Source organism: Nannospalax galili, unplaced genomic scaffold (assembly GCF_000622305.1).
Source record: "Nannospalax galili isolate Female #2095 unplaced genomic scaffold, S.galili_v1.0 scaffold83, whole genome shotgun sequence".
Taxonomy (NCBI): domain Eukaryota; kingdom Metazoa; phylum Chordata; class Mammalia; order Rodentia; family Spalacidae; genus Nannospalax; species Nannospalax galili.
Genome location: NW_008352659.1, coordinates 2528617 through 2554857, shown reverse-complemented (window position 1 = coordinate 2554857; position 26241 = coordinate 2528617). Strand labels below are relative to the sequence as shown.

Genomic DNA, 26241 nt, shown 5'->3' with positions numbered 1-26241 from the left:
GAATACGACAACTGCTTCTTACAGTTCCCTGGAGAATTAAGTGCGATAATCACAGAAATTATGTGGCACAGTACAGAGAGCCTTAGTGTCCTGGATGTAGTGGTGGCTAGGGCAAAAAAAAAATAACTTATCATTGACCAGAACCTGGCCTGTCACCCATGTGCTTCTTCCTAGGCGGTTCAGGATGTGCCATCCTCTCTTAGCCTCAGTTTCCTCACTGTTCGGTCTCCTCTTGGCTAGAAGTTCAACCCCTCAACTGACAGCATTATAATCAAATGGCTTTGGCAGTGCTATTTCCTGGGCTTTCTCCTTCCCCTCAAGGGCTCTTTTATCAGAAAAATAAAATCTCTTCTAAAAAAGAGAAAATCAAAACAGAACAGAACAGAAAAAAAACAAACCCTGACCCTAAGTTTCATCTCACAGGAAAGCAAGCTACCTGCAGGTCCCTGTACCTGGAGTCCAGTCCCAACAGCACTAGAGGTAGGTGCCTTGTATCAGTCCTGTTGAAGGATGACAAGGACTGGGTGAGGGCACATCACTGGCTAGATTCAGAAGGGCCTCCGAATACTGCATAGGAAAAGCAAGCAAACACAGAACGACCCTAGCCGTCGCCAGAGACCAAGAACACACCAGAATCTCTGGGCTGAGGTTCCAAGGCTCTGGAGAAGGTGCTGCAAGGCTGCCATGATAAATGGGTCTGCCAAGTGGCTGGAGCCATGCCCACAGAGAGATGCCCCTAACTTTCCATCATGATCTTGGGGCACGCTCACCTGGAGCCAGGGGAGGCAGGATGTTGGCATGGATCCATTCACCAAAAGGAACACCATTGGCTGGCTCAAGGTCACATGGTTTACTATTAACAAAACCCAGATCCCTGAGCCTGGGCCTCCAACCTGGAGACCCAAGGGAAGCTGGAAGCCATGAAATGGCCAGTGTGGCAGCTCTCCAGACAGGAAGAAACACAGTGATGTCTGCTCACAGGGCTACTCCCTCCCTTCACTCCTCTCAGCACCCCAGGACACCAGATCAGGCCTGCAAAAGCCTCCCCTGCCTCTGAGGGAAGGGTCACCCTCTAGCTTCTCCCTTGTCAGCCCTCCCACCCAGCACAGGGCTGCAGGTTGGCTCACTTAAGGCTTGGGATTCTGTGTAATTAACAGGGTTCCAGACTTTTCTTCCAATCCTGGTGGCTCCATGTCTTACATTAATCTTCTAAAACCTACCCTCCCTCCCTACTGAGCAACCCCCCGACTCCAGGCCACAATTTATACCCTCCTCACCCCCTGGGGTGCTATCCAGAGACTTTCAAGTTAAGTCCTTAGGTGCTGACTGAGCTGAGTGAAGAACTCCCACATACTCCTCTCCCTCCCTTCCTTCATGGTCTCCCACAAGTACCTTTCTTTCCCCATCTTGCTTTGCTCCAGACAAAGCCTCTCCATCTTTCTCTTATGAGCCCCTTCCTCCAGGTGGGCCTCCCTGACCACTCTGGTCCATGCTCATCTTACTCGGTGGAATCTCTTAGCCTCCACTTCTAAAGCACTGAGCCAAATTCATCTTCTCTGTTCTAGAAGTCAAGGCTTAGTGTTCCATTTAGGCTGTGAAACCTAAGGTCGGGTCTCAGAGCGTTCATCTGCCCATCCTCCATTCAATAAATATTACCCTAGCTGTGCCTTGTGCTAACGGAGACAGAAAACAGGCCTAGAAGCCAGTGTTGATGAGAGGGAGAGAGGAATGAAGGTGACACAGTGGGTGACCACTGTACCCCAACACAGGACCCCACGGGCATGGAGAAGCTCAGGTTGGTCCTCTGGTGGAGTGAATTATGTCAGGGTTCAAGACAAAGAAGCCCAGGTACATGTGGGCTTCCGAGGTGGGGAGCGCTTCTGGCAGCTGGGCAGAAGCATCAATGGGCCTTGGGCAAGGCCCACTGCCCCCATGGCAGCAAGGAAGAAGGCTGGGTGGCTGGCCTGGGAGATACTGAAGTCCCTAACTTAGGCGGCAAACCAAGCCTCAGCTCCAGCCATAGTGGTGACCTATGGTGGGCTACCTTTTGCTTCTGTTCTTCCTCAGGCCTCTCCAGATGGACTGGAGACGGAGATGTTCGGCTGCACAACTGCTGGCTCACCGCCTAGCAGCTCGGGCCCTCTCAGCAACTCCCCAATGCTTTCATTGTTCTCAGAGCTTCTCTGGAGCAGGGCACAGACTTCTGGAGTAATAAATAAATGGGATCCTACATGCAAGAGTCATGTCTCCAACCACATCCCTAACCCTAGCTGTCCTCCAGTGTGGGTCCCAGGCCTGCTGCCCACCCCTACCTCCCAGAGGACAGAAGGGTCTTCTCCTGATTCAAGCAACAATTCCATTCCAAAGTAGAATTCCTAGGGGTCTGGGGCAATCATTTCACAGCCCCTGAAGATGCCTGGGTCCCGGGGACAGCCCCTTCATCTCAGTGACCCATGCTTCCTGGCACTCTCAGTATTGGAAAAAGTGAGTGTTGAAGGAACTGGACATGAGCCCCTAGCTTTCAGAATGTTTTCCCATTTTTAAGAAGGGGCAGCTAACTGAAGGATGGCGTGCTGTGTCCCAGGTCCCATCTGCAGTCTAACTGACTGTACTTGAAGGAACAGTGGCAGGGATGTACCCAGAGCAATAGAGGTTCCTCAGGCAGACAGGAGGGAGAGGAAGGCAGGACAGGAGCTAGGTGGGTCTTCCTTGGCTAAAGAAGCCTTAAGAGCTGGCAAAAGGCTTAACCCTGCATAATGACTTACAAAGTGACAAGTAAAAGAGATTTACCATGACAGCTTGAAAGGAGAACCACAGAAATAAAATTATACTCCAGCTCGTCCTGGCTCTCTGCAACCTGTCTCTCCACCTCCTCCACCTCCCCAAAACAAGGAGCTGCAGTGGCCCACATGGGCACCAGCACAGGAAAGCAGAGTGGTGGACAGGGTGTGGGGAACAGGACAGGGACAAAGGTAGGGGCTGGTTCCAGGTGCAGCTGAGCTTGGGGTGGGGCTCCTGTCCTCCACAAGATGAGCTCCTAGTCCTACAAGCCAAGTCTCCATTGTATTGACAAACACATCTTGCAGACACACCTGTGTGTAGGTACACATAGCATATCCTTCACTGTGTCTCCCAAGTCCAACACCCCCAGTTTTACCTGTCTCTTGTCACATCTGACAAGAGTGGTCCCAGGGCATCTCCCAACTATTAGAACTCTCAGATTCTGGTAGTGCTTGCCCTGTACAAGGTAAGTACCCCACACTGGCCCAACGTAACAGGAGAAGAAAACTGAGGTGGCCAGACCACCTTGGGAAAGTTCATCTAAGAAAAGGAAGTGAGCTGAAGTGCCAGGTAGCACCCTACCATCTACCTGCCCTGGTGTCCCTGAATCTAACTGCTCACACAAGCCATAAAGGCTATGGAGCAGGACCACTCAGCTTCAGTGGGTGAGGACAGAGTGATCTGAGAAGTTCTGATCCTGCCACCATAGACGCTCTCCCAAGAGCAATGGACCCTTCCATTTCCCCCAGGGCAAGCAGCTCAGGCACTATTCAGGACTCTCCATTCAGACAAAGCTGGTAAGTATGCTTGGAACATTACTCAGGAGAGCCGACAGACAGACCAAGATGAAAAATCAGGCCAGAGAGATGGCTTAACGGGTAAAGGTGCTTGCCACCAAACCTGACACTCTGAGTTCAATCCCTGGGACCCACATAGTAGAGGGAAAGAACTGACTTCTGCACACACACACACACACACACACACACACACACACACGCAGAGTAGACAGGAGGCCTCGTGTCAGGAGAAAGACCTAGAATCATCTCAGAAACTGACAGACCTGGAGCAGCTCTCCCCCTCTGAGTTCCACTTCCCGTGAGACCTGCCACTGCAGAGGCTGCTGCTCCAGGAACAAGACCCCAACATACTCTGCTACTTGGAGCCAGAGTGTCTCAAAGACGGGACAGCCACCTCAAGTAAGTGTGGTCTGGAACATATCTACGGTAGGGGACACAGCAGTGTCTCTGGTATCAGACCTGTCTTAACCCACAAGGGGCTTGTAATCCACCCATCTACCCAGGGCCCAGGAGCAGCTGGCAGAGAAAAGAAGACAATAATGGGAGGGACAGCAAAATGAGGCTGGCCCAGGGACCCCAACCTCCTGCAGCTTGTGCCCTGTACTGGTAAGGACTGGCAGGGCCAAGTCCAGCAAGAATTGTAGATTCCCTCATGTCCCTCCCTGCCACCTCGCACTGCCACTCAACAACACTCAGCTTCGTGATATGAAATGTCATCCTGTGCCTTTAACTGACGGAGCCTAGGACGTGCCCAGGCAGGCCTGGACACCTTGTTTACCCAACAGAAGGTGGCCCTCCCTCTGCCCTCCCCAGAGCTGGCAAGCCAGGGCCATTTGCCACAGACTCGCCTGGTGTGTAGGCCGCCTATGAGGCCTCAGCCCCTGGCCCTGCCCAGGGTCTTGCCCAAGAGGCCCTGCAGCCTGGCCAGGCTGCTGCAACTAAGCCAATTCTCCCAGGAAGCCGAGCCGAGCCGGGGCAGGCAGCAAGGCAGGGACAGCTGACTCAGGTGTCTTCAGTCCCGACCACTTTTTATAAAACAGCCTGAACCTGGAGGCTCTTGGGAGAACTGGGCCTGGCCCTCTGCTTCAACTAGGAAGGAAAAGGTCAAGGAGGCAGGGAAGGGTCAGGCCATGCATATGGGACAGCTGTGAAGCCAGCACTGAAGAAATTCAGTTCTTCCTCTGGCCAAATTTGCCTAAAAGAGAGTCCAAATGCGTAGATGTGTATTCCAAACCGCAAAACCCAGCAGCGCTGTGTCAAGGGTGGTGTAATTTATTATTCACTGTGCAGGGAGCGTTCTGGAATGCTTGCTAGATGCCAGACATGGTGCTGGGTATTGACGAGTCAGAGTTGAAGGTGGCGGCCATCCTGCCCACCAGGGCTGCAACAGGAGTCAGCAAACAGGGCCTGGGGAACTAGGGCAAGGGGAGACTGTACACTTGACCTGGCTGGTCTCCTAGAGCAGGCTGAGGCTTGAGCAAGCTTCGCAGGATGCCTAGGAGTTCTCCGGGCAGAGAGAGCACAGGGAGCAAAATGCGCACAGCACACGGGAGTGAAAGTGTGGCTGGAGCCAGATAACAAGGGGCCTTAAAGGCCAGGCCTTTGGTGTGGGAAGGCGCAAAGAAGAGGTAAGCAGTGGGGAGCAGGCGGCAACAGCTGAGGGCAGGGAAAGGTTATATGGAGGTTACCAGAGAAGGATCCAGAAACATTCAGAAGGTGGAGTAGGGAGCTCCCTGAGTATGTCCTCCCATAGGCCAAGCTCCGGGGACAGAAATGCAATGTCATGGGTGCAGTCCTAGGGTGGCACCAAGGTGACTCCTAAGTTTCAGCCAGAGCAGTGAGGAGATGACAGGCCTAGTCTCTGCGGTGACTTAGGAAAATTAGAACTTCCCTCCCCTCAAAGCATGTGAACACATTTGCCAGGATGTTATTTAATAAATATATGATCTGTGGGGACTACAGTATGAATACCACCCCATGTGCACTGAGTAACATTCACTATCACACACAGTCATCCCAATATACACACTGCCAGCAAACAAAACAGAAGAAGGGTTGGAGGCCTGGGGCTCAAGCAGGTAGAAACAGCAGATAAAATCTGGGCACAGAGGTTAAGGAAAAGAAAAAAAAACAAAGTAAAGAACAGCCAAAGCAGAGTGTTTACTAACCTTCCCTGCTTTTCTTTGGCATAAGAAATCTAAATAAAATGAGATATGTATTTATTTATTATATGGGATTCAAAAGAGAAAAAAGCAGTTGTTCAGACAAGATAAATAAAACAGAAGCCAGAAAGCACTGGTTTGACAGCTAGAATAGAAATCGGCCAAAGGTAAAGAAAGCCAGTCCTGGTCTCAGACCTTCCAAAGAAGATGATTTTTAAAGAAAGGATTCTGAATGTTGAACGAAAGCGTAATGGACAAGTACTGTCTGGGGGCACATCTCAAAGCAGTGAGAGGGCAGAGGGGCTGGTGAGACCCCAAGGGGACACCTAGAGGCATCCAGAGGTCTGTCAAGTAAGGAGAGGTAGGACGTTCTGTCTCTTACTGCCCCACTATGAAAAGCTGGCCTCTGCAGCTATGCACAAGATGCTTTCTTAACAAAATCAAGAACCTTGGTGTTGGGGAGGATAGCTCAGTGGGTTAAGGAACCGAGTTTGCTACCCCAGAAGCCATGCGAAAAAGCTGGCACACTTGTCATCTCAGCACTGGAAAGGCAGGGACAGGTTGATCAGGGGCTTGGGCACACCTTTAATCCCAGCACTCAGGAGGCAGAGGTAGTCAAATCTCTGAGAGTTTGAGGCCAGTTTGATCTACATAGCAAATTCCAGGCCAGTCAAGGCTACATAGTGAGACAATGTCTCAAAAAACAAACAAACAAACAAACAAACAAGATGGGCCTAGCTAGAGGACTCAGTGAAGAAAGGCTCTTGCCACACAAGCCTGGCAACCTGAGTTTGATCCTTAGAGCTGATATAAAGGTAGAAGGAGGGAATAGACTGGAAAAATTCTCTCACCCTCTGACCTCCACATATACATTGTAGCACATGTGCCCCGCCCCCACATATGTGCGTGCACACACACACACACAGACACACACAAATAAAAACAAAGAAAGAACAGCACCTAAGGAAGGACACCCAAGGTTGTCTTCTGGTCTCTACACGCAAGTGCACACACCCACCTCCACCCAGCAAAGTGAGAATATCTGAGAGGCGAGGCCTGACTTGAAAGCTAAGGGGAGGGTCTACTGTCAAGACTCTGCCTACCCTGCAGACAAAAAGGCTCAGTCCTCAAGAGCATACAGAGCTGCAGGCTGGGCTTCAATGCCCCATGGAGCAGCGAGAGCATGGGCTTCACTAGACCACTAGACTGAGAGGTAGCAGGGATGGATGGGAACCACCATCTATAGACCCTGGCCAGAACTGTTTACTGGCCCCAGTGCTGCCCTAGGGGCAAGACACACCGCCCCCAGTGACAGGCAGGAAAGACCTATCCGGATGTCTGTGTGCTGGTTCCCTAAGCCAGAAACAGAAGTACTCAAAACAGAACTGACTGACTGACCAACTGACTCTCTCTCTCTCCCTCTCTCCCTCCCGCCCTCCCCCTCCCCACCAGGTCTAGTACCCCCTCTGCCACACAGGGGTTCTCTTTCCCCAGGACTCCCCTCCTCCTTCCCCCACCCCTCCTTCCTTCCCTTTGTGCTGGTGAGCAACCCAGGGCCCCCAGCCTGCTAGGCGAACACTGAGCTACACATACTCCAGCATTCAGGCTTACATTTCCCCAGAAAGATTCCCAGACATCTCTGGGCTGAAGCCTGTGACTACCTGCCACTGGTGGTTCCGTAAAGTATGATGTGGCTCTAGAAGACTCAGGCTGCCAGCCTCAGTCTACTCAGCCTCACTCTGCCTATTTTACAGACAAGCTGAGCCAGAGTACACAGGGAGCCTTTTCCTCCAGGTCCCACTGGTCCTAAGCATGGCTGGGAATGCTGGTCTACCTGCAGGAGCCAGGGTGGGTGTGGGCATCTCAAAGCCTGATGCCACTTGTCCAGTGGCAGGTGCACATGGTAGTGAGGCTTGGGCTAGGCTGCTTGGCTCTGCCTGGCTGCTTTGCCAGGCGAGACCAGCACTGTCCCTAGATGCACCTGTCTGTGCTCTGGGCCGTCGTTTTGCAGGGGAAGCAGCGGCCAGGCTGTGGCTTGCACTTGGCTGACTCAAGACCCAAGAAAAGAGGCAGAGAAAGGAAACAGAGTGAGAATACACTGCCCAACCATTCGGTCCTACCACTGTGAGCAGGGGACAGCCTCTGAGGCTACCTGGGACAGGCCAGAGGGCAGCAGTACAGGGTCCTCAGAGTATGGTACTGGAAGGCAAAGCTGGCAGTGTCCAACAGAAGCAAGGGCCACTCTGACCCAGGCTGGCTCAGGCCATCCTCAGAGTGAGAGAAGGTGACCCAGGGCCTGTGCCACTTTAGACTGGAGTCAGCTGGCCTGGTTCCCCTGTGCCCCCCACCCCCCTGTGCTCCACCCACTGCCAGCCTGGCCACCAGGACGTCCCTCCTTGTGCCTCTGCAGTACAGGAATCCAGGTGCAGCTGACAGCAACCAGGCTATAAAGATATGGATTTATACACTAGATGAAAATGCATCTTTAAGGGAGAGACGTGAACAGAGTGGGAAAACTGAGGCCGGGGGCAGGGGGCAAAGGGCCTGTCTGTGGTTACATGGGAACACAGGAGTCACGGGGATTTGTTAAGGCAACAAATCAAGCAATCCCAATATCTCCATCTATCTGAAGGGTAAACTGAGGCTCAAAGATGGGACTACACCTGCCACAGGCAACTTGGAGTTAGGAAGAACCTGGGCATGATCATCCTGGAGACAAGACAGAGTTGCCTTCTTTGACCCCAACCTTAAGTTCAGGAAGTTGCAACACTTCCTTGTTTCCATAGTAACCAGCTACTGCTCTAGGAATACACTGAAATGTTTTTGTTACCTCCTCTGTGTGGGCCCAGGGCCAGGCTGTGAGGACACTGAAGGAAAGAGGGGGTATGAAAGGAGAAGGCTCCAGCCCCAACCCAAGATAATCCTAGGGAACTAAGTGAGAGGGGAGGGGAAGAAGGGAGAAGGGAAGAGAGGGGAGGGGCGGAAGCTCAAAGAGGCAGCTTTTGAACTGGCCTCTTTGAGTAAGAGTTCACCAAACTGGAGGAAATGGCTTATGCCAAGGCCCAGAACTTGAAGGTGATCTGCACATTAGAAAAACTTTGGTATGCCAGGTGAGCCTCGTGGCTCAGGACTGTGACCCCAGCTTCTTGGGAGACTGAGACAAGAGGATGGAAAGTTCAAAGTCTACCTGGTAAAGTTCAAAGTCTACCTAGTAAGCTCAAGGTCAGCCTGGACAACCTGGTGAGAGTCTGCCTAAAAAGAGACAGAGTGAGAAGTAGAAGTTGGGATGGAGTGCAATACACAAATCTCCGGATCTGACGGCCACCCGAGTAATCCAGGTGTGCCGGTGCACGCCTTCAATCTTAACACTGTGAAGGTTACAGTAGGAGGGTCAGGAATTCAAGATCAGCCTCAGCTGCACAGTATGTTCTAGACCAGGCTACATAAGACCCTGTTTTTTTTAAAAAAAAGAAGGAAGAAAAAGTAACAGAGAAACACAGAAGGCTGGGGATGTAGCTCAGTGGTAGAGCACTTGCCTAGCATATGTGAGGACCTGGGATCAATCCCTAGTACTAAAAAGGAAAGAAGGAAGGGAGGGAGGAATGGAAGGTTGAAGGGAGAGAACTGGCACTCAAGTGTACAGAAAGCACCAGGAGCAAAGGGCTGAGAACTTGCTGGAAAGAAAGGTGTGGATTGGGGTATCTGTGACACATTCCCACACGTCTGTTCTTTTAAGAGTTTGATGGGCATTGGGACAGAGCAGCTCTAGCAAGACAGGTGATAAGCACAAGAGACAAAGGGCTGAAGCCCCCAGGACTTGTGACTTGGGAAAGTTCCCCCACAAGCCCTCAGCCTGTTTTGGAGAGGTGGCCAAGCATTCCCAAGCGGCTCAGCGAACCTGCCTATATCCAGGGTCTGATGCTGTGACGCATTCCCAAGCGGCTCAGCGAACCTGCCTATATCCAGGGTCTGATGCTGTGGTTGCCTCCAGCAGCCACAGCGCCCTTTTCTAGGTTACTTAGCTTGGCTGGGGTGTAGTTCAGTGGTAGAGAGCCTAGCATATGCAATATGGGTTCCATCCCCAACACACACACACACACACACGCATGCACACTCCACAAAAAGCAAAAAGAGAAGAGCACCAGGCTGGTCTCTGCTTGCCACACTTGTTCCCTCCAGTCTTTTCTCAAGTGCCCCAACCAGAGAGACCTTGTGTTTAAAATCCTCCACTAGTTTCCACATCCTGGAGCATCAGCAGCACTTCCTGATCTCACAAGGGACATCTGGGACCTGGTCCCTGGTCACCTTGCTGACTTCCACTTTTAAGTCGCTCCTTCTCTCACTCCATCCAGCCACACTAGCCTCCCTGCCTTTCCTAGAGTATGTCACACACGTATCTGCACAGGGCCTTTGCACATACCATTCCCTCTGCCTGCAGAGCCTCTCTTCCAGATGGTCACTGGGTTCATTCCCCCACCTCCTTAGGGTATCTGCTTAGAAGAGCATTTCCCAGTCATCCTATCCACAGATGCTCTATCTGCACCCACTTTCTTCCACCTGTTTTTCTTCTATGTATATATTATAACTCATGACATCACTGAGTTGTTGACTGGCTGACTGTCTCATCTTCTTGAATGCAAGCAAGGATTGTCAAGTTCAAGACTGTACCCAGGGCCTGTCATCATACCTGACAGGTGCTCAACAAGCAGGATGAATGAAACGTGAGCTCACCTTTCCTGGAAAGCCAGGCAAGGGAGCCCAAAGGGTCTTGGGTACTACTGTCCCCAAGGGCAGAACACCTGGACTAGACACAAGCCACAGCTTAGTTCTCAGCCTGGTGAGGGACACAACCCTGGTACCCATGCTCCTCAACCCTCACAGGGAAGCACGTTACCCTGAGGGCTGAAGGCACCCTGAAAGTCACATCAAAGTTGCTGCTCAGCCTATGGTCCAGGCCATGCTGGGGGACCAGCTGTCCCCCAGAGATCACAGAGAATAAAGGCCTGTGTGCCTGCCCCAGCTCTGGGGAACACAGCCAAAAGCACAGGGCCCAGCCCTTTGTAAGATGAGGTGGAAGTCCCAGGCCAGGGCAAGCACACACTGGGCAGTTGGGATACCTGGATTGAAACTGATATTCCAGCTCAGCTAGGAACCTGTCCCTCTGGGGTCAGACTCAGTTGCTAAATGAGGGGTTGGCCTGATCTAAGCTGACATTATTATCACTGCATATGGTAATAAGACACTACTCTATGACGCAGTGACACTCCACAGCAGTTACAGGGACAGGACCTCCCATTTGATGATGCTCCCAACAGCCAGCCCCCAAGGGATGCTGCAGCAGGAAGCAGGGCCAGTTCTGCCTCCAAACCCAGTGCTTCTTGCAGAGCACGGCAGGCTTGGGAGCCTGAAGATGCTTGGATGGGGTGCACCTGGACAGATGCCTGGGAAAGGGCAAATCAGGCTCAGCAAGGCACCAGTGGAAGGCGGGCTGTGGAGAAGCACTTCTCGGTCATATTGCCTTACCTCCCTGAACGGGGCTCCACTTTTAGTAGTGGATGAACATGCTACGAAAGGCCCAGAAGACAAATCACCTTCTAAAGCCACCCAGCACAGGGCCCTGCTTGATCAACACATGTCAGCCACTCTATTCCCCTATGCCCCAGCAATTCACCTTGGTGCCTCCCTAGTCCACTTCCACATCCTGGGAACCAAGTGCATCACTTCCCTGTGCCTGATATGTTCAAGCTTCCCAGATGCAGAGAAAGCAAGGAAGCTCAAGAAGAGGAGAAAGGTACGTCCTCCAGGGCCCACTCTGCCAACTCAGGCCTTGGACACAGTTGTGGGAGTAGTCTCTGGGTGATACAATCCCACTGTGCAGTACTGGAGGGAGTCCTGTGTTCTGCATGGTTCTGGGATGAGATCTGGGTCTCAGGTGCCCTCCTAGGCTTTATGTAACATGGACGTTCCCAGGTGGAAGGAACTACTGGGCAGTAGAGAGAATCTCATCCCTGGGGGGTACGCAAGGTCACCCACAGCACCAGGGATGTCATACACAAGAGCATACAAGGATACAAGCATCAAAGAGGTAGCTGCCAAGGTCACTTGAGGACTTGGGAACTAAAGGTCCCAGGAACACTGGAAATAGAGATGCATGGAGCCCATGGGTGGCAAGGATCATGCTGCCTAGGCATCTCTGGGGAGCAAGCAAAGAGAAAGCCTATCCAAGGCAGAAAGCCTGAGAATTCTGGGGCCCACAAGGATTCCAACCCCTGAAGCATGTCTACTCCTGTATAAAGGAGAGGGAACAACTATCCTGATGAGGCACAGCAGACATGTGGAGTACCAGGGGCTGGGTGGGGCACTGAAGGCCATCCTTCCACAAGGGATCAATAGAGGTGGCGTGCAAAGCTCCACAGGCCCTCATCAACACAAAACTAGAATTCTCCTTTGACCTTTCCAATCCTCTCACAGGATCTGAGGCACAAACAAGGAGGTCCTGGAGCTTCAGGGGCCCATGAATCCTGAGCGGGGAGAATAACAGCCCCCCCCCCCCCTTATCAGCCACAATGTCCTGAAAGCCAGAAATATAAAGACTGAGCCAGGGAGGTGACATGGCCTAGCCACAGTGCTAGATGGGAGTCACAGCCCTCCTCGAGGCCCAGCCCTCCTCAGGGCCCCAGGCTGCCTCTCCTCAGAAGCAGGCTAGCCCCCATAGAACGCCTTTCAGCAAGCCATGGTGGCCAGATCTTCTGAGGATTGAGTGACCTCTTAGCAGTGTCAGGGTCCCCAGGTCCTGGAGGAGATGCTAACCTAGGCAGGACCCACAGCTACCCCAGCCAGCTTGACAGTAACCTCCAGACTCGGAAGATGGCAATTCAAAATTGACCTACTGCCTTTCCAACCAACACACAGCATAACCTATGCAGCAGGGGATGGGACTATTTCTTAGTGAGGTCAGTTGTTCCAGGAGGCCACTCCTACCTACCATTCACCCTCCATCCCCTGGGACCACCTGGCCCCTGAGCCAGGCATTGTGTCCCAGAGGACCTCTACTGTTAGAGACCTTGGTCAAGTCCTTTCTCTTCTTCCATCTCAGTTTCCTCACCAGTAAAATGCCAAGTTGGGTGAGAAGCAGGGCTTGGAAAGGCAATGTCCTCTGACTGGAGAGGTCACTGAGCTGGAATGTGGCCAGGAGGAGAGCTTACAAGACAACAAGCTGAGTCATTTCTCTCACGAGCAGGGGATGCCAGCCCTGTGGGCCATCTCTCCAAAAGAGTGCCCACTAGCAAGAGTGGCTCTCGACTACAGGGCCCATACCTCTTTATGCCATGAATCCTCAAGGTCCACTTTCTAAGGCCAAACTGGTCTTAAACCTGTAAGCTGGAAGGAAGTTAGGCAGTTAGGCACAACTTCCAAGAAAGCAGACTCTAATGGGGGGTGGGGGTCTCAGTTTACGTGACTCGGTCCTGGTCCTCCCTGTGAGAAGCCCTGGAAAGGTGAATTTAAATTAAACCCCACTAGACCTAGCCATGGATGGCTCAGGATCTCTCAGCAAGTTCCTAAGGATCTTTAGTATAAGAAAGGGCATGGTGAGGGGGGCAGGATGAGGTACAGTGTTCTTTACTGTAAGATTTTCTCACAAGCAAATTGAGTTGGGGGGATTGTGCTGCTCTGAGGACCCACGGCAAGACACCATGATGTCATCTCAGCTCATGATTGACAGATAAGGAAACTGAGCGTCAGGAGTCCGTGAGCAGCCTAAGGTCCCACCTTCTGTTTCCCTTCACGGGCGGCTCTGTACAGCGCTTTGCAGGTGCCAAGGCCTGGTCTATACTAGGCCTTTTCATCACACAGCATAAGCCAGAAGGGAAGTTGTAGCATCATCTGCCTCAGTTTGCAGGAGGGAAAGTGAGGTTCTCCTACAGGAAGCTGGATGAATTCTCCGCCTTTTCAACACTCTCCATGGGTAACAGGCCTCTCTGGTGGATTGAAATAAAATGTCCTTGGGTTATTACTGGTAGCTTCTAAGAGAAGACAAGCAGCCCTCTCTTGCTTCAGAAGGCTCTGTGGACAGTGAATCAGAAAGCTATGGTTGGTCCTGAGGCAACTTGACCTTGAGCAACCTTACACTGCAGGTAAGACTGTGGGAGGACACTGCTGACAGTGACTAAGGCTGCTGTTCCCTAAGCATTTACTATATGCCAGGCACTGAGCAAACACTCTCCAGCTTCTCAACCTATAGGGAAGGTAGTATGTTAGTGATTGCTAGAGCATTTAATGAATCCTTTACGGATGTGGAGGCCAAGGTCAGAGACATAAAACATAAATTGCCTGAAGTCTTAGAGCTCACAAAGGGTGGAGCTGAGAGTTGACTCCAGGCAGCCAGAGAAAAGCTTGAAACGGGTAGGGAGATAGATGCCTCAGTCCCTAAAGCGCCTGCAAGCCAGAGGATCCAAGTTTAATCCCCAGAACCCAAGTGAAAACTCCAGTGTGGTAGTGTGCTCTTATAATACCAGCACTGGGGAAGCAGAGACAGGAGGGTCTCTGAGGCTCACTGGCCCATCAGCCTGGCCAAATCTGTGAGCTTCAGGTCCTGGTGAGAGACTCTGTCTCAAAATAAGCAAGGTAGTAGGGCTGGAGAGATGGCTCAGTGGTTAAGAGCACTGACTGCTCTTGCAGAGGACCTGAGTTCAGTTCCCAGCACCCACATGGCAGCTTACAACTGTCCCTAACTCCATTTCCTGGGGACCCAACACCCTCTTCTGGTCTCCACAGACATTGCACACAGGATGTGCTTACATACATGTAGGCAAAACACTCGTACACATAAGAAAATAAAAGAAATTTTTAAAAAATTTTAAAGATGAATGATCCACAGTGAGTTCTAGGCCAGCTTGGGTTTCAGAAAGACCCTGTCTCAAAAAAGACCGAAAAAAAAGTATCTGCCCTGAGAAACAATACCTGAGGTTGACCTCTGGCCTCCACACACATGTGCACAGGTGAGTATATACATGGGGCGGGGGGAAGGGAGGGAAAGGGAAGAGGGAGGGAGAGAAGCCTGACACAAATGTGTTCACAGAATGGTATTAGGATATTGTGAGTGTCTGGAACTGGTTTAAAGATGGGAACAGTAGGGACATCACTGGTCCACTGATCCCTCTACCCAAACCACCCCTCTTCAGCCCCTCTGCTGCAACACCCTGTTACAGGAAAGCCATCTCAGTCCCTGCACCCCTCTGGGCTTAGGCTTCCCCACCTGTCATCTGAAAGGTCAGAGACCAGTGAAGGGCCCCTTGTGCTTGCAAACTCCAGGAGGAAATTTCAGGACTCTTTCCAAAGAGCTCCCAGTTCTGTTGGTCCTTCAGGGAGGTTGCTGGCTGTTGGAATGGTGTCCTGAACTTCCCAGTCAGGGTCAAGGTACGCCCAGGGAGGCAGGGTTGGGGCAGGAGGTGGGGACAGGGCAAGATTCACTTGCGTCCATAGCCTTGCAGCTGTCACCTGGGCCTGACACAGGTGACTCTCAGGGTGGAGCAAGCAGGTTCTTGCCCTATTTCCTTGTCCACAGAGGAAATGACAGCAGGCAGGCAAGCCATCAGTCATATAAACGAAAAGTCAGCATGAAAGAGATGGGGGGGGGTGGAGCAGGTGGAAGAGGCCTTAGTAGATGAAACCTTGGACCTTCTCTGGAGGATCTGATTGACTTCGCTCACAGCTTCTCTGAAGTCAACTTGTAAACATACACGCATGGGTGTGCATACACTCAAACATGCATACTGTGGGAGGTCTGGGGGCTACCCTTAAAATGAGCTCAGAGGCCAGCCCCACCCTCCCTGCGAATAGACTTTATTTAGTTGCACTGAAGATTGGCTAAGAGGTTAGGCCTGGTCAACAATAGATGTTCAATAAACGTCTAATGAACTCGAGCTGGCAGAGCCTGGGTGTCAGGCCCAGTTAGGCCCTGTGCACTCCTGACCTTGTATGAAACTAATCATTGCTTTCCAAGGTTTAGTTTCCTGTGATAGAAAGACAGGCAGCTGCCTAATTCTATAGGCTTAGGAGTTCATAGCCTGGAGTAGGGCGGTTCTGAAGTTTCCCCATCAATGTCCTGGCCATGTCCTGGCCTGTGTGGAACTGGACTGGAAGAGGATTTGGGAAAGACTAGTGGGCAAGAGGAGTCGGACTTGCCCATACTGGAGCACAAGGAAGGCAATCAAGAAGAGTGACCATATGGATTCATATGTACACATATGCGAGGGGAGGGGCGGGTGGCATGCATAAGCACCAACTGGAAAACAGACTTAAGGACAGAGGGACCCCTTAAACCCTGTCCCTGCAGGTGTGGAGGGATGGTTCAAAGGTCCTCATTGTTCCAAATCTGCCCTGAAGTCTCCAAGACAAGCCTCCATAGCTTTTGAAGCCCTCTACCAGTCCTTGTCCCTCTGAAGCCTCAATTTCCCCACTGGTTCTGACAAGGGTTTGTGCTTGGAGATCTTGGAGGACCATATCTGTTCTGACAGCTTAGGGTTCTGAAATGCTATAAAAAATAAATAATAAATAAATAAATAAATAAATAAATAAATAAATAAAGGCGTATACGCTTCTCATCCCTCAGCCTCCTACCCTGGAGACCTGGGAAGGTACTCCCTGTCCCCAGCCGGCTGTCTAGGGCTGAGGCTAGGCAGAGCAGAGTCTCTGTGCCGTCTGTCCTCAACAGCCTGCCATGGCCGAAACCTTGAAGTGGTTACAATTACAGCCCAGCTAACAGGATTAGGGGAGCGTTGAAATCTAAGAAATCTAATTAGCTCAGACACCCCAGCCTCCCCCAGCACAATCCTGTAGTAACCCTGGCAGCTGGGCCTGATGGGAGGGGCAGGCCCCAAGCCCTTGGGGCCACACTCATTACCTGTACAGGTGTGCCAGGCCAGGCCAGCTAGGCTTCCTAGGGAGGTACCAGTTAGGCTACCCAGCTACCTGCTACGCTCAATCCCACTAGCCTCAGCCTTGTCAAAGGGTGGCACTCAACTGGGCTCCAAACGACCAGGTACAAGAGTGCTGGCCACTAGGCAACAGAACTTAGGGGCCCCATAGGGCAGCCACCTTACATAGACTGGGGACTGACTCAGCCAGGAGGGGTAGTCTGAGTCACCTTCAGTATCTATAGAAACCATAGCAGCCTAGGGACAGTCTTGCTTCCTGCTCTGGGGCCATGCTGGGCTGAAGCCGGTGCACACAAACGCCCGGCCAGCACAGCATCTGAGGCTCTACCTAAATGACAAACGGCACTGGGCCAGAAAAAAAATGAGGCACAGCTGCTGGGGGCGTAGACCGTGTGCTGCCAGATGCAGGGAGGCCCACCTGCAACCCTTCCTGAGAACAACTGCTGCTTAACCCCGTCCCATCACCTCACCCCTATTCCTGGAGTTGAATCCTGGCTTAGCCACAGCCTCTTGACCTCTCTGAGCCTTGGTTTTCTTCTCTGTTAAATGGAAGTAATTCCATAAAGTAGCTAACTGACACTGTTGCTACTGGGGTCAAATAAATTTGGAGAATGCTTCTAGATCAACCAAGTACCATGCAAAGGCAGGGCCGTGATCACTCCCATCCCCATGTGCTTGGCAGGCAGCCAATGGCTGGTGGGCAGTTATTTCTTTGGGCTGGTCTTCCTGTCCTTGCTGGACAAAAACTGAGAGTATCTTGCACACTTGCAGGTTTCAGGGTCACTGTCTTCACTCCGTGGACTTTCACTAAGTTCATCAGTCCTGGGTCCCTAATCTGACCCCACCCTCATCATGAAACCCCTTCTAGGTCATGCCCAGTACAAGGAAAGTGTTAAGAGGCCAGCCTAGCACCCAAAGGCCAATGACAGGGATCCCCCTGAATAGACCGTTCCCCACTCCTAACAGGCTATTGTCAGTAGGGCTAGCAACAGCCATTGTAAGATTAAGCCCCACTACAAGTATCAGGACTTAAAACTCCACCATCTTTAAGGAAAAATGAGTCTGTGGTTGGGAGGGGCCTCAGCATCTCAAGCCCAAAGTCAGGATCAGGTGTGGCTCCCCAGAAGGTATTCAACTCAGCATGCAACTCAGGGTCATCGATCAGGGAGGTAAATGTAGATAGCAATTTCTAGGAAACGTTTCCGGCACCCCCCTACCCTCAATCTAGCCCCTCTGAGGTTTATCCACCCTGCATTAGGGCCTGCCTAGCCTGCAGGGGACCTGGTGTCCGCATCTGCCTCATTCTCCCAGCAACCATGTGGGATGAGTTCTGTGCTTTAACTCATTTTTCAGAACAGGAGACTGAGGCTCAGTCAACTTCTAGGCAGAGAATAGCCAGCAGGCTAGTCTCCGGACACCTTTTCATCTCCCCTTCTCTAGAGTGTGTGGTAGGATTGCTGTGTGATTCTTCCCTCCACTCCAGAGGGAGGGCCTAACCTCAGTCTCAAGGCTGGAGCTCTGAGCCCAGGTTTTAAGCATTCAGGCAGGCTGCCACCACCCCAGCCTCAGGGGCTCTTCAGGACAAAGATCCCTCCAGAGAGTGCCCGGGCAGAGGCCACGGTATCCTGCTGAGAGGATCCAGCAGTCACCAGGAGAAACTGCAGCCCTAGGGTCAGGGTCAGGGGTAATTAGGGCAGCAGCCTTTGTTGTCTACACAAAACCTAAGGAACCTCATAAAGATGCAGCAGGGGCAGGAGCCTGGCAAAGACCCATGGGAGCAGTTATGAATGGAAACGTATGGGACCTAGTCACAACCTGGCAGGCCCTACTTCCTGATTTCCTGCTGGCATGCCCACAGATGCTTCCCAAAATTAACTTGTTGGTGCCCAGATTCCTTACAGCAACATTTTACTCTGAGACCTCTGGTCAAAGACACTCAATGGACCAGGCCCAGAGCAGAGACATCTGAGTTCAAACTTCCACACAGGCCTTCTTGCACAGACTCCTGGGATACACACTGGCCTCAGTGTCTTCCTTATCCACCCCCATCAGTCAAGGAAAAATGAAGTGTGTGTTTTCTGAACTGGTTCCTTTTTGTGACTTTCTGGAATAAGTCAACCTGTGGACACACCTGTACTATGGTTGGGTCATCTCAATGGGGGTCAGGGATGGAGTTGTGGAATTGTGGCTACGAAAGCATTTCTCTCTTACACACACACACACACACACACCACAACACAACACAACACAACACACAGCAAAGAGGGAGGGAGAATGGGGGAGGAACTGCAGTTTCAGAGCCAAACCCCAGCTTCTGGGCCTTTCTTCATTTGCCCCGGGTCCTCCCCTCCTCCTTTCCTTAGGAGGAAAAAGGACATTTTGTCCCCACAAAGAAGCCAGCAGCCCATTTCTGCATAGACAAGGGTATTTATTCAAAGTTTTTCATAAGTCCAGTCCCCTCTCTGTGAGCAGCACTCTGAAAATCGCACAACCCCAGTCCGAGCCAGAGAAAACTCCATAGCTCCTCCTCCAGCCACAGCCACCAAGCTCCCAAGTCTCAACTTCTGATTCATATGTGAAAACTGCATCTCAGAACGGTGTGACTCGGGACCAGGAGATGCTCTGTCTTTTCGGGAAAAACAAAAGTCGACCAAAATCATAAAACTCAAGAGAAAAACACCAGCTCCCTCCAAACGCTCTCCTGGCCCCAAAGCCACACGCGCTCCTAGGCAGACAGGGCTCTTTCAATGTGCCTTTTGTTTGATGCTGGTGTTTCGACATCCTCAACTTGAAGAGGGAAAGGTCAGCACAAAGCTCCCCGGTATTCACAAACCCTCTCGCCTCCGCACAGGGGCCAAGGAGCTGAAAGCAAGGGGCTAGGAATTCCCCCTGCTTTGGACCCCCTCAAAAAGCAGCCGGGGTAAGAAAGGCCATAGACTTGCTCCCTCATCTAAACTTCCCGAATTGCTCACAGGCAACTTTTCCATTCCCGCCACCATGCAAACACAGGGAGGCAGGCTGGAATTCACCAGCAGCCGGATTCTCCAGCCCCAGTTACCATCCCTTTATCTGTACCTTCAAAAAAACAATAATAAGCAAACCCAGGCACCTCTGGGAACAGCCTCTGGCCTCCTGCCCTGCCCTGTGTAACCAGCCTGTCCTCACACCCACGAGGGAGGGAGGAGGAGACTGCATTAGTTAACCCTCTGGTCTACCAGGCCTACTTCCCAGGTTGTAGCAGAGACAAACTGTTGCTCAAGAAAACCCTTCCGAAAACGCTTGGCACCAGGAGGCCGCTCCAGCCCCTGACTCCATGCAGCGGCCAAGCCAGGGGTTTCCATAGGCGCTGCCCCCGACCGCCCTTCTAAATCTCTGAGGTTGAGCCATGCCTGGGACTGTTCACCCAGGGGGCTTCGAATGTCCCTGGCAGCGCAGAGGGGGTAATGGCTGGCCGAGCAGTGCCCTCACCCCGCCAGCTCTGCCTCCAGCTTCTTGGAGATCTGAGAGAGAACATTTGTTTGGGCTGCCAAGTTAAATCTTCCTCCCTCATGTCAGGGCATTGGAAAAGCAGTCAGGGGAGAGGGGAAGGGGGAGAGCGGGGAGGAGGGGGGGGGGAAGGAGCCGCGGGAGGGAGGGAAGGAGGGAGAGAAGGAGAGAGGGAGGGAGAGAGGGAGGCAGGGAGGGAGCCAGAGAGCTATCCAGGCGGGCAGGCTCAAGCCCCAGTTACTCGGGCACTGCCGGCCCAGGAAGCCGCAGCTCCGGGGGGAGATGTGGCCCGGGCTCGCGGCATCAAGGCAGGGATCTGGCCGCCAGGCTCCATGGGTCGGGTGCGGGGATGCCAGGCACCTTGTCCCCGGGATCATAGAGAGGCCCTCGCCCAGCTCTCGGCTGGAGGCACGAGGTGGAACTGGAAGGCAAAGGAGGGAAAAGTTTGCGGCAGGTAGAGGGGTAGGGCAGGGTGGTCCCGCCGAGCGGCTGTCCCCCGAGGAGGGTGGGGGGCCGAGCCGGCAGTCCCGGCGCGCTCCCGTCCGCTCGCCCTCCCGCCTGGGTTGTTTACATTCCTGGAGTGTCTTTTAAACCCGGGGCTGTGGCCGACTCCCGGCCTTCTCCGGCGGCTCCGGGGCAGTCTCCCGTGAAAACCCGCTGGCGCACAATGGCCGGGAGAGGCGGCCGCCCCTCGCCCGCGCCCCCACCGCTCCCGGGCGGGGAGCCTGCCCTCCGCCCGGCGCCCTCTCCCAGCCCGGCCGGCTTCCTGGACAGATGTCTCCGGCCAGGGGGCGACGCGCGCCCGCAGCCCGCGCCCCAGACAGCGAGGCAGCGCTCCCCACTGTTTTCTCTCCAGCCCAGACGCCAGGAATGTGAAACAAGCTTTCAAAGCCTCCCTCTACCATCCCGACCCTAGCTTCAGCCCCGGCCGGGCCCCTCAACCTCCGCCCCGGCCGGCCTCCCACTCCTCGGGGGCCACCGCCGCCGGAGATAGAGAGGAAGAAAGAACACGGGGAAATTACTTTCGCATTTGCAACGCGCGCGCGCACACACACAGGCACATCTCCCCTCTGGGCTCGCTTCACCTCCAGGCTGGGGCAGCCCCGGCCAGGCGTTGGCCTGAAAGCCCCATTCCGCTTGCAAAGCCCTAACTAGCAGCCAACACACTCATTTCGGGGTACCCTCCTCCAGCTGCGCGGCGTGTTTCCCCGGGCCATTCTGCCCTCAAAACAACTTAACCGCGCCCCCACCTCCCATTTGCAAAAGTGTATATTCTCCGTTGAAATTCGGGTGCACAACTTAACACCACCACCCTTGGGCACCCTGAAATCCGGCGCCTTCCGGGCGCACAACTTCGTATCTTCCCAAATGAGGCGAGGGGAGACCCAAGGCAGTCCTTCCCGGGTCCTTCCCTCCCGCCTCCGAATCAGTGTCCGGCCCGGCTCCCGGGTGTTCCGAGCGAAGGCTGGAGGCGCGCCGGTAGGAGGCGGGCACCGCTCCGCGCGCACACTACCGCACTGGCGCCCCGCACACCCGAGGATCCTCCGCCCCCGCGCTCAGCTCCAGCCGCACGGCGCAGCCGGGCGCTAGCTGGTCGCCAGGGCCTCGGCCCCGGAGCCGCTGAGGGTAGCGCACTGAGCCCGCGCCGCCGGTCCCTCGCGCCCAGTCCCAGCTGACCCTTTAAAGGGAAAGCCCCAGAGCAGCACCCCGACCATCTGCGGCCAGCGGGTGAAAGACTCGGTGCTAACGGGCGCCTGGCTCAGTCCCCAAACTTACCGGGCACTGCGAGCACCGCCGCCACCGCTGGAGGACGCGTCGCCGCCGCCGCCACCGGGTAGGGCCGGCTGGAGCCGGGAGGAGCGCAGCGAGGGCGCCGAGATCCGCTCGGCTCCGACTCCGGCTCCTGCTCCGCGCCGGCCCGGGCTGGGGTCAACGCGCTGCGCCGGCGCTGCTCGCTCGCTCCGCCGGCCGCTCGTTGCTCGCCCCGCCGGCCGCTCGCTCTCCCGGGCGCCTGCCGCCGCCGCTCGCTTTTTTAATGTCCACAGACAGTGAAAAGGAACTCGGCGTTAGGGGGTGAGTAAGTGAATCAACTCGCCCGGAGCCGAGCAAGTTGAAGTGTCAGATTACATTGGCTATTCTATTTCCAAAGGGCCCCGCGCCGCTGGCCACCCGCAAAAGCCGGCACAGAGTTTCGGAGGGAGCGGAGCGCCACTGCCGCCTGCACTGCTCCGCCTGCCTTGGCTCGCTCTCTACGCTCTTTCTTTCCCTTTCCTTTCTGCCTCGCCTCGATCATTCCTTTCCCTCTTTTCCTCTCTTTATTCCCCAGCTCCCTGGTTTTAGCGCTCTTCCAGATTTTCTCTTCCCGACAGTGATGGGCTCCGCGTCACACACACCCCCAAGCTGCTGGTTCACTCTCCTCCCTCTTCCTCTCCCCTCCCTTCACTGCTCCTTTCCGCCCCCACCTCCCCCCTTTTATCCCATAAGTTTGGAGACCAGAGAATGCTGAGCCTAGGGAGGACAGCATTGGTAAGACCAAAATCACCGGCCCGCAGGCGTTTCCACTCCTGCATCTCCCCTCTGCCAGTGCACTGGGGCCACGGGCGCTGTCAAGGTATCCGAATTGGGGATGATAACAAGAGATACCCAAAGCCTACCCTAGAGACTTTGGGGATTGTTCCTAGAGCCCTAAGTAAGACCTGCGAGGTCGGGGGACCACCACCGTCACCACCTAGGGTGACGTCAGGAGAGGTTGAAGTGCGCCTCCCTCCAAGGCTGAGTGGGAGCGAGGGGTGCATAGCGCTCCGCATGTACCCTACACCCCTAGAAGTCCAGAGATGCCATCATGCCCCAACGCCTGGGAGCGCCCGGGGCGCTGCGCACGGACACAGGGGAGACCTGGAGAGCCCTGACCAGCTCCCTGCCTAGGACTGGGCACTGCCCCTGTGATGGGCAGAGGGCACTCACGAAGCACAATTAGGTGCGCCCACTCGCGGGGTTTCCCCCCCGCAGACCCAGCTCCGAGAGCATCCAAGTGCGCACTCCCTTTGGCTAACGTCCATTGCCACTCACACAGAAACTCCTACACAAACGGCATACACGTTTGCGCCCACTCTAAGCACGGCACGCACGCTGCGCCCCCCCCAACACGCTTGCACACACTCACACTTTCCATCCCAGATACGCCCGCGCACACAGACTCATACCACTGTACACACAAACAGCCCTGTACACAACCCCATGTACCCTTAAAAAACAAAACAAGCAGCAGTCCCCTGCGCATTACAGTTCGTGTTCACGTTCACATACACACACGACCCCTTCCCACTCTTCCACATCCTTTCCTCAAAACCCCCTTCCTGATTAGAGGGACCCTAGTCCTAATCCCAGTCAGCGTCCGGGTTGGACACGCGCGCACGCTCGCGGAGCCCTCCGGGACAGGCGGGGGAGGTTTGGGCCAGAGCTCGCTTCAGAATCCAGGTGTAGCGGTGACTCCGCGCTCCGTGTTTTGAAGGCCTCCGCGGTGTCGGAGGCAAGGCGAGGAAGGGAGCTGGAATAACAAAGGCAAGTTGGGGAGAGCGCAAGGGGGCGCAGCCCTTGCCGGGCCGCGGGGGGAGCCCTGCACTGCAGGGTCGACGGAGGCTGCAGGGTCGCCAGATCGCTGAGCGGGAGGTGGGGAGGAAAGGTGGGGGGCGAGGGGCGGGCCCGCAGCGTGACGTCAGAGAACAATGACACCGCTGGGGGCGGGCTTGGGCACCGGGTAGCTGGGGCGGGGGTCTCCCCGGGGGCCTGGGTCGGGCGGAAGAAGTCCTGCGCCAGGGCCGCTTGATTGACGAGGTCCGCATGGGAGCGCAGACGTGCCAAGCAGACTCGCGGGTAGCTGACCGAGTCTCTAGGGTGCTATCAGAGTGGACCCTGGACCAACAGGGGGAGCAGGCCGAAGCGCTCCCCCACCACAGGCCCCCATTTTAAAACATCCTTCAGAGGGCTGCTCTGACCTCGGCTTGAACTCCTTCAGGGCCAGAGAGATCACTCCTTCACCACCAAAACAGAAGGCAAAATGCATCTGCCAGCTTTGAATTCATTCTCAAGGCTCTGATGGTCTGGCAGCCGTGAACTCACCTTGGAATTCCTGAAGGCACAGGCTGCCTCCTGTCCACAGGGAGGTGGGGTGGGGGTACCTGGGTGCTGGAAAACTACTTAATTTTCCCGGGGCAGATTCTGCCTCCTGCTGCCATGGGGTGCAAGGGAACGTGCTCCTTTCCAGTCTCAGTCCAGGAGGAACCTGTCACCAGGAATGGGCTGTTAGCACCCTGCTCCCCCACCCACCCATAGGTGGCAGCTGAACGTCCCTGGGGAGGATGGGCAGCATGAAATCATGTCCAGACCTCTAGGGACATCAGGAAGGCCTAATCCCAGCACATTCCTGTGGAAAGGAGCCACCCTTCCCCCCAGTTTTGGGTGGCCCAGGTTGGAGAGGTGGGCAGCCTGAGGAATCCTTGAAGGCCTGACTTGGAAGGTGAGAATTCAGCTTGCTGAATGGGGCCACAGCTTCCTGTCCTCAGCCACTCACACCTGGAAGGCCACCTCCACCCCCAGCTCCAAAGCCCCTGCCAAAGTTTCTGAGTGTTTGAGAGCTGGGATGCAAAAATCCAGCCCCAGCCAACACCTGGGCCAGTTCCTGTTGACTTGACCACCCAGGTCAGGGCTCACAGCCCTCTCAACCTTCTCTTGAAACCCCTCTGCTAGTAACCAGAGCTAGCCACCTCCAAAAGTGGAAGATAAGGTGACCTTAGGGGTAAATGCTCATGTTCAAATGCTCCTGCCCAGAAGGCCCCACCCCCTTTTTATTTGTTACTATTTTTTAACTATATGTGTATGAGTGTTTTGCCTACATGTATGTAAGTACACCACATGCGTGCAATGCCACACAAAGACCAGAAGAGGGTGTCAGAACCACTGAAAGTGGAGTTACAAATGATTGTTAGCCAACATGTGGGTGCTGGGAATCGAACCCAGGTTCTCTAGAAGAACAGCAAGTGTTCTTAACTGCTGAGTCATCTCTCTAGCACCCCAGATCTTTTTTATTATTTTTATTTTATGTGTATGAGTGTATCGCTTGCATGTAGGTAGGTGCACTCATCTTGTGCAGTGCCCGAGGAGGTCAGAAGGGGGCATCAGATCCCCTGGAACGGGAGTTACAGAGAGTTTAGCTATTGAACCCAGGTCCTCTGCAAGAGCAGCCAGTACTCTTAACCACTAAGCCACCTCTCCAGCCCTCACCTCCTCTTTTAAAAAAATATTATATTGTACTCACGTATGGGAGGGGGTGTTGTGTGTGGAGGTCTAGGATAACTTGTAGGAATTTGTTCTCTCCTTCCAATAATTTGGATCCTGGAGACTGAACTCAGATCATCAGGCTTGGTGGCAAGCATCTTAATCCAAAGAGCCATCTTTCTGGCCCTCTATTCCCCCTTTCTAACCAGTATTTGTATCCAGAAACAGGGAAATGGCTACAGAGGGCAGAGGAATCTAGCAAGACAGAGCCTCAGTCATACAGAGCCTGCGCTGTTTCCAGCCTTCCCAGCCCACCAGACGTGGTACAAGTCTGAGAAATCCTGCCTTGGGCTCTTGGGAGGTAGGGGCGTAGACCCCAAGCATTGAGACTCCCAGGTCCTAGCTGTCTTTGCTCCTTTGCCCAAGGAGGTAACTGAGGATGTTGGCTCTCTCTGGGGTCTTGGAAGAAGTTGGGACTTACTTGGTCCCTACCTGTGTTCAGGAAGAGAACATCTTGAGTATTAATGCATTACCTGCAGTTAAGGGCATTACTATCCCCTCCAAAGGAAAGTGGACTGTAAATGGTGTCCTCTTGGGTCAGGGTGTGAGCTCAGGCACAGTTTCTTGTTGGCTGACAACCCCAGCTCCAGTCTTATCTAGAAACCAGAGACTGTGTGGCCTTAGGCAGATTGCTTTCTCATAAGTTCTCATAGCAGTAATCAGACCTTGCTGAGGCTCATGCCCTGAGTTCCCAGTCTCAGCCTCAGCAGAGACAGACCTAGGTTTGAAGTATAGAGGTAGAAG

At 53.9% G+C, this 26241-nt stretch overlaps 1 protein-coding gene across 4 annotated transcripts in view; it reads right to left on the bottom strand.

Moving 5' to 3' along the window:
• The window catches only part of Zmiz1 (zinc finger MIZ-type containing 1), a 214604-nt gene extending 192019 nt beyond the window's left edge, over positions 1-22585 (bottom strand). Inside the window, exon 1 of one of the 4 annotated variants that reach the window (XM_008849842.3) lies at positions 21940-22585. The gene's annotated coding sequence lies outside the window, so the exon portion shown is untranslated. The remainder of the gene's footprint in view (positions 1-21939) is intronic. The other 3 variants (XM_008849839.3, XM_008849838.3, XM_008849841.3) reach the window with 3 other exon arrangements.
• Between the last annotated feature and the right edge of the window lie 3656 nt (positions 22586-26241).